Source organism: Benincasa hispida, chromosome 11, assembly GCF_027475165.1.
Source record: "Benincasa hispida cultivar pf3 chromosome 11, pf3_genome.v1.1, whole genome shotgun sequence".
Lineage (NCBI taxonomy): Eukaryota > Viridiplantae > Streptophyta > Magnoliopsida > Cucurbitales > Cucurbitaceae > Benincasa > Benincasa hispida.
The window spans coordinates 6,000,317-6,009,075 of record NC_143488.1 but is presented as its reverse complement, the minus strand read 5'-3'; positions in this window follow the sequence as shown (position 1 = coordinate 6,009,075).

Below are 8,759 nucleotides of genomic sequence, written 5' to 3'. Positions count from 1 at the left end.
TAATTAATTAATCAATATTTTGATGATAACAAACTCAATTTTTAATTACTGAAAATCTTAGTGTTTTAATATTTCTATAGCATAAAGCTCGGAACAACGATTCCAACACCTCTTGAATCACTCAAATCGGAGCTAAAACGAAGACGATATGACCAAAACAAGTCTATAGAGAAATTACCATGGTGGATGACGTGGCATAACTAGACCATTTGCATGTAGACATATAGCAGCAGATTGGTTGAATGGTGGATCATTAAGAGATTAACATATAATGGAATTTTGATTTTTGGATTGATTTAAACTTTTAAAAAAATTGAAATTTAAAAGGAAAATAAATTTAATATTATTTTATGTTTGTGTCTAACGGCTAGTTTTTTATTTTTGGATTGACTTTAAAAAGAATGAATTTAAAAAGAAAATGAATTAAAAGGAAATAAATTTAATACTATTTTATGTTTGTATCTAAAGGCTAGTTTTTGACACATGGTATGTTTTTTTTTTTTTTTTTTTTTAGATTAATTTTAAAAAGTTTCAAAAGAAAAGGAATTTAATATTATACTTTGTTTGTATCTAACTACTAGTTTAGTTTAAAATCTCCACCATTGATTTTTCTTTTCCAAAATCCAATGGTCCAAATTAATTTTGGTTTCTAAAAATTTTTCCATCTCTATATAAACCATCTTCCTCTTCAAATTTTAAACTAACAAATTTTACATTTCATAATCCTCAAAAACTCAAAAGTTCTATTGTTGCTCTAAGTTCTCAATTTTTTTTCTTTTCATCTTATTCTTGAGAGAGTGTTATTGTATTGTGAGGGTAAATTTGTTGAGTGATTAAACTTGTAAATCCACTCTAGTGAGAGTTGTATTGTGTTCTTAAAAAATTCCAATATTTGTAACAGTTTGATCCTAAACCGTGGAAAGGATCGGGTTTGCTCTTGAACCCGTAATGGTATAACGGTTGGGCTCTAATCCGTAGAAAGAGTCGGAAAGATTTTATTCAAAATTCTAAGAGGTGCTTAGGGAGTGGAGTAGGTCGACTTTGACCGAACCACTATAAAAATTACAGTGTCTTCTTCTCTAACTCTTTCCGGCTCTAGGTCAGATAACAGAGGCTTCTTCAACCCAACACTCCTCATACCAGACCCTTCACCTTCCTCAGAACGACCGTCAGACACCCCAAAATCCTTCACCTCCGAAGAATGAGCACCCAATCCAAAATCGATCTCCGGTCTAAGCAAACGAAAGGGTTGACGAGCAATTCAACCTTCATTCTTCTCCTTCAGTCTTAAAAGCGACCGCTTACGCACCATCGTAACCAGCTTTCACCGTGGTTAAACCCACACCTCAATACCTCAAATCTATCAATGCCCGAACCTCAGATCAAAGCCGCTGCTGAAAAAGTACCAACAAAACACCTTACCGCCACCGCCTACCAACACCTCAGATGAAAATCGTCACCGGTCAAACCTCACCATTTGATCGATTGCTTTAAAACACCTCAGATCTAAAACACCTTAGTCGTGAACGAAACACAGCACCCGAACGAACAATACTGAAGAAGACGACGATCGAACAAACGAAACTTAGAACCTTGAACAAACGAACGGACGAATGGATGTGACACCCAAAGAAGACGACCGGCGGAAGCCCACCCCCGTCGAAGACGACCGACGATGTCTGAAGCGGCGGCCCATGAAGGTCAACCGCACCAACCCGAGCGGCGGTGGTAAACCTAGAAGCGGCGTTCCGAACCCTTCCAAACCCGAGCGGCGTTCCATTTAACTAACTGAGCATTTAGTTAAAGTTTGAAGGTAAAAATATAGAATATTGAAATTGATGGATCAAATAAAAATTAAACCCAAAATCAAATGACAAAAATGTAATATTTTGAGACATTGGAATCACATGAAAATTAAACTAAAAACTCAAGGATAAAAGTGTAATATTTTGAACTGAGTAAAAGCATAACTTTCAAAAGTTAATAAACTAAAATAGAATAAATTTAAATATTTTTAAAAAATAAAATAGTCACTAAAATAAACCAAATAAACCAAAAATTATCAATAAAAGCTTAAAGGAGTCTGCAGCCTGATAAAGAGCCAAATGATTCAAATTTAGTGGTCATACAATATATTTAACGCAAAAAGTAGCATATTTAAAGACCTACCTTTTAAAAATAATAATAATAAAAAAAGACCTACCTCTCTAAAGCATGAGATTATGGATAACATATTGGACCACTAACCCAAAATGAATTAAATGAAAACTAAGATTTAAATAACTTTGTGGTTGACTTCAGAAACAATGCAATTATCACTCACTACCATGTAGGTTAGGTCTACTCTAGTGATTAAAATGATTGAAAATTCTTGTTAATCATTGTGTTGATTTTGGCTAAATTATTGTTTTAAAATATTTAAATCATATTTTAATCCAAATCATACATTTAACTTTTACTTATTCTAATTTTGTAGCTTAAAAAAAATATAAGTTCCTTTCAATTTAACTTTTACTTATTCATATTTTAATCCAAATCATACATTTAGCAAAAAATATTTATAGATATAGTAAATTTTAGATTTTACTTTTAAAGTCTCGGTGATATGTCACATCACTAGTAGGAATCTATTAGCAATAGAATCATAACGGATGAATTTTGTTATATTTACAATTCTTTAAAAATATTACTATACATTTAATTATTAATTCTAAAAATGCTACAAATGTAATAACCATTTAATTTTTACGCTTTCAAAACATGTAATTTGTACTTTAATTTAAAGGGGACCATTCTCATTCTTTTGTTTTGTTTTCTTTAGTTTCATAGTAAAATGACCATAATTAACCTTTCAAAAATAGGCAAAAAGTTAATAGTAGAAAACTTAAAATTGGATTTAAACCTAAAACTTATTCTCAACTTAAAAAGTTAATTTGTTCTCCTAAGTTTTGAAATATGTTTCAATTTCATCTCTCAATACTTTTGATAAAATATTGTTATAATATATTATGCTTATTAGTTTGTGTAGTTTGTTTGCCATATGGTGTCTAATTAGTCCAATTTTATTTTATGACAAGAAGCATAATTTAAAACCTTTGAATTTAATTAGTTAAAACTTATTGAACTAATGAGTTTGATGCTTCAAGTATAAGTATAGGAATTTACAATCTTACCATTTTCTTTTAAAAACCTTTCATTTGTTGACACCATGAAACCTTTTTTTTTTTTGGTTGAAAAATTTTCATATATGAAAGGAAGAAAGAATCTAGAGGAGATTTTGTTAGTCATGACTTGTCTTTTTTATCTCAAAGTTTGATTGTGATGTCTAATAATGCCTTTGTGTGGAACATGGGAGTTAATGGAGGTCATCTTGTCCAAGCATTAAAATTTTCTACTTATTAGGATAACATAAGGAGAAATTTAAACTATGAACTAGTTGATAATTAAATATATACTTTGAAAAAAAAGAATGACTATCATAAAATAATCATATGCTTTGAAAAAAAAGAATGACTATCATAAAATAATCAATGACCTTGTATTTGAAAGATAAATATAATACATATATACAAAGGTCATAGGAGAAATATAATTTTCTCATTTTCCAATTTTCTTTCTCATTTATTTTAAAGGAAAAATCAATTTTATCCTAAATTTAGCTATTTGTACCAATTTTATTCCTCAAACTTTGAATTTAATTCATTTAAACGTCAAATGTGGTAGATTTAGTTTTAGCAATAAATTTTCAATTTCATTAATTTAAACCTCAAACTTGAATAAGCGTATTAATTTATACCATTGACTAAGTTCTCGTTTCAATCAATGTAGAATGAATTCTACACATGCCAAGAGTCCTGTGTTGTTCTATGATAGGTATTTTATTTATTTATTATTATTATTTTTTTAAAATAACAAATCATATCAGATCAGGTGACCACCATTAAGAAGACAAGGAACTTGTTTCTCAAAAGTAGGGCCACGGAAACAAAATGGACTATATATGTTCACCTCATCTACAATCTTGTTTACCGAGTGACGAAAACTTTAAAAAAGGTCTAGGTCAATAAAGGCCATGACCATATTTTTGTGCTTATTATTTTAAGAATATTTTCTTCCCATTATAATTTCAATATATATTTTTTTAAAAATCTTAATTAGCTAGTTTTCTAATTTCTAATTAATTTAGCCATCTTTCGAGTTGTACTATTTAATTTTAGCCATTTACTTTGTTGGCCCTTCTAATTTTAGTAGACCATTTTGAGGGGTCTAGGTCTATCTATAGCTATCCAACCCAATTTCCCAACCCTATGAGATTCAATGGGCTTCCAAGCCTAGCCCAATTTAGACGTGACCCAACTCCACTTAGTAGAAGAACAATGAATTTCATTTATATCTGTATCCCAAGTTAAATAAGTTTCATTAGGGGAGATTCCTATAAATAGAAAAATTTTAAAAATATTTATATTTTATAGCAAAAAGTTCTAAAAGTGTTTATACTTTTAAAATTTTTTACTATAAAGTGTACAATATTTTTAAATATTTTTTTACTGGCCCCTTTCATTATTTACTTTAAATTAATTTTAACTTTTCAAATTAATTATTCTTTCAATAATACAAACTTAGCTCCATTTACCTACGGGTAAATCTAATCAATAAATTTAGAAAGGTCGATTTCATTGGATTATCTTTGAAGTTGTTTACCTCAATCTATAATGAGATGTGGATTCCACCATTTTTTTTTTTTGTTGGATTGATCCCACCATAGGTGGTAATCTTAATCCTATTGTAGATTATATGAGACCCATACAATATAATTTTTTCACTTTTCACCCTTTACCCATTCTCTCTCCTTTGATATTTTATTATTTATCATTTTTTAGCTCTCTTTTTCATTTCTCCCTCCCACTCTCTTAACTTTTTAAAACAAAATTTCACGATTTTTTCTTTTCATCCCAGCACTTTCCATGAATTTCTCACTTTCTTCATTTTTAATTTCTATATTAAACTTCTCATTCTTCCTGTCTCTTCTAAACACCATCAATAAATCCTCTCAAAATTTGTGAAGTTTAGATTAGAGCTGTACATGGGTTGGGTTGGATTGAGGATATTTTTTAAACCAACCAAAAAATTCAATTGATTGAATTGACAACCTAGAAGACCCAAATGAAGTCACCAACCCAACCTAACACTTAAAATTCGGGTCGGATTAGGTTGAGTTATTGAGTTATAACTTTTTTTTCATTAATTTTAAGTACATACATTCATCTACAACACATGACTAATAACTAAAAACCAAATCTCATATTATTCAAATGTTAAAAACCAAATAACTATGATTTTTATTAAAAACTTTAAACAAGTAAAAACATCATAAAAATTTTAAAACAAAATATTAACAATTAATAAATTCATCAACTCAAAGTAGCCAAACTTTAAACAAAGAGAAATATATATATATATATTTATTTATTTATTAATATATATGTAATTCGGGTTGGATTGGGTCAACCCAAGACCCAACTCAACCCAATAAAAATAAAAAAAGTTGATACAACCCTACCCAAGAACAAAACTAACCCACTCAATCCTTATAGTTTGGGTTGGGTAGTTTAGGTTTTTCGAGTTGTCAGATTTTTTTAACCCTCCTAGTTTGGGTTTTCCAATGTTGGTCCATGATTTCATCAATCAATTTTTCTTTCGTACTCCACCTCGCTCTTGTTTAAGCTTGATCTTATTCTCACTCTTGCTCAAAATTGATCTCATTCTCGCTTTAACTCTTGCTTTAGACCAAAACTAGATATATTATGTACTCTTTACTTTAGTTTAAGATTGGAGAGCAAGATTATTGTTATTTTTTTAATTTCTCCTTCTCTTGCTCTCCATCACACTCTTATTCATGCTCGCTCTCGCTCTCGCTCTAAGTCTTGCACTATGGTCAAATATACTAAGTACTTCTCATCCTAGTTTAAGATTGAGAGTGAGATTATTGTTACTTTTAAAATATATATATATATATATATATTATTCATGATTTAATTTTGAAATAGATTTAACAAAATTTAAAATAACTACTATTTTTAATTTTAGATCTTACATTTTTTATTTAAGAATTAAATTTTAATTATTTAAGATTATCGTTTTTTATTTAACTTATTTAAGAATAAGTATAAAAAAAACAAATGAATAGGGAATCGTGAAAATAGTTAGAAATATAAAACGATATCTTGGTAATCATTCAGATTTCATATCCATTACATTTAAAAATAAACACCATCAACGGATTTCTGAATACAATATAACTAGTTCACATTACAAATTGGTAAACACCATGCAAGGTAATCTATTTACCATTACCTATGAAGCACAGATACTTGATGTGAGGCAAAGAATCCGTATCAGACACGTATCAGATACCGATACGTCCAAATACTTCACAGATATGTATCTGACACGCGATCTGACGTATCTATTTCTACGCGTAACTTTTTTTAAAGAAAAAAAGACAAGCAACTCATCTAATCTTTCCCAATTTAAAACTAGGCAACCTATTTAAAAAGCTCACTACTTGAGTCCAAAACTAAAAGAAAAAAAATAAATAAAAGACTAAACCCTAGAATCATCTAATCTTCATCTTCACATTTGAGTCCTCACAAAGTCCACCAAAATATAAATCATTTGGATATCTTCAACAATTCAATGAAGCAGTTCTTCGTTTATCTTCATACTTCTCCCTCTAATCTTCTTCTTCTTCTTTGTAATATGAGTCACTTTTCTATTGCATTTTATTAACTATTGTACTTTAACATCTTAGATGTTGCTTTTTTTGTATTGTATTTCAGTGTTTGTATTCTATTTTGTGCTATTGTTATTAACTTGTATGCTAAATTTATATATATCTTAGATTTTTTTTTAAAAGAAGAAAATGTATCTTCAATGTATTAGTATCCTCGTTTTTTAGAAATATATATATATATATATATATATATATATATATATATATATATATATTAATATATATATAAAAAAATATATATAAAAAATGACGTATCCTTAGACATATCGTATCTTAGTTTTTTAGAAATTGATGAATCGCCGTATCCGATCGTATCCGTATCGTGTAATCGTATCTGTGTCTGTGCTACATAGACCATTACAACTTATTTTCTTTACAATGCAATCTAATTACGATTGCACCCTAAATACCAAACGAAAAAGTAAACACTTCTAGTTTTTACTAGCTAGTTATAGACTGACAATAATCTTTGTTAGAAATTGTGTGTTGGCAATATTTGTTTAAGTCTTGCAAATGTCTCTCAGTTTGTCTATGCTTTATGTGGAAAATTCTATCAGTAATAACTTTGTAGATCTCTTGCCTTATCTGTGTGTTATGAACTTTGCTCATGAGAGTCATCCTTTGATTTTTTTTGGGTGAGAGTGGCCCTACTTACCAACTCAATAAGCCTACCAACTTGGAGACTATGTACCAAGTCAGGAGCTGAGAACATAGAATCACAAGATGGAATTCACTCCCCTCTTTTAAGGTAATTAGATAGCTTGTTCCCTTAAGTGCTAAGTCCAGGACTTGAACAACGAGGTCTCATCCTCTCATTGGCCTAAGAGAGATTTTGTTTATGGTTGGACCATAAACAAATTGTTCATTAGAGGATTAGTGGTATTTAATGAGTAAGAAGTAACTACAAGGGTAAAACAGTAATTGGACCCAATTGTAGTTACGAACAACCTGTGAAGGATTGGCTTACAAGAAATGATTAAAGTCAATGGACACTTAAATATTCTACGGTTCATAAACGTGCAACTATGGGTCTATAGTAGAATGCCTCATAGTTAATGAATGTTGATTAATTTAATTAAAAAGTTTATTTAATTAATCTCGTATTATTGAAAATAATAACTGTAGGCCCATAATGTCCCTCTGCTAGCTTATGACGGGATTAAACAAGGATTTAGTTGTTGTAAATTTGAAATGTTCAAATTATTGTTTAAGGAATTTTATTGTATATGATACAATTTAATATAATATATATATATACATATTATAATATATAGTTTATTTAAATTAGATTCAAACTTAAAACTATATAATATGAGAGAATAATATTTGAGATTCAAATATTAAATAATATGAATTGGTTCATATTAAACCTATATAGTAAATTTAATGTTAATGAGATTCATATAAACTATAGGTTATTAGAGAGAAGAATATTTGAATATGATTCAAATATTAAATTAATTAAGTATTTGATATTTAATTAAAGATTATATAAATATTGATTTGATTAGTTATTTATTTAATTTATTTAAATTAAGTTAGATTTAATTTAAATTCCAAATTAAGTAAATTAATCCGTCAACTCCCCTACATTGCAGAGGACTGGTTAGTGTGGTGGGGGGATTTAACTCCCCTCACGTTTTATTCTGAACCCTAGAAGACTATGAGATATATAATACCTCTCTCTCACTCACACATAACAATAGAACAGAGAAGAGTTCTCCGGTTTTGCCTTCCCCTTCTCCAAGAACACTAAAGCTTCCACAAACTTCCTTGTTCCAAATAGAATAGTAGAGAAGATCGATGGTCGTGTCTTGTTCGTGATTTGATCGTGTAGTGGATCTAGAAGATTGGGAAAAGGTCTTTGAGAACTGGTTCTACAAAGGTTCTAATTCATTTTTCCTAATTAATTACTGTATAAAGCATGTTCAACCTAATTCTTTATGTTTCTGCTTTGTGATTTTTT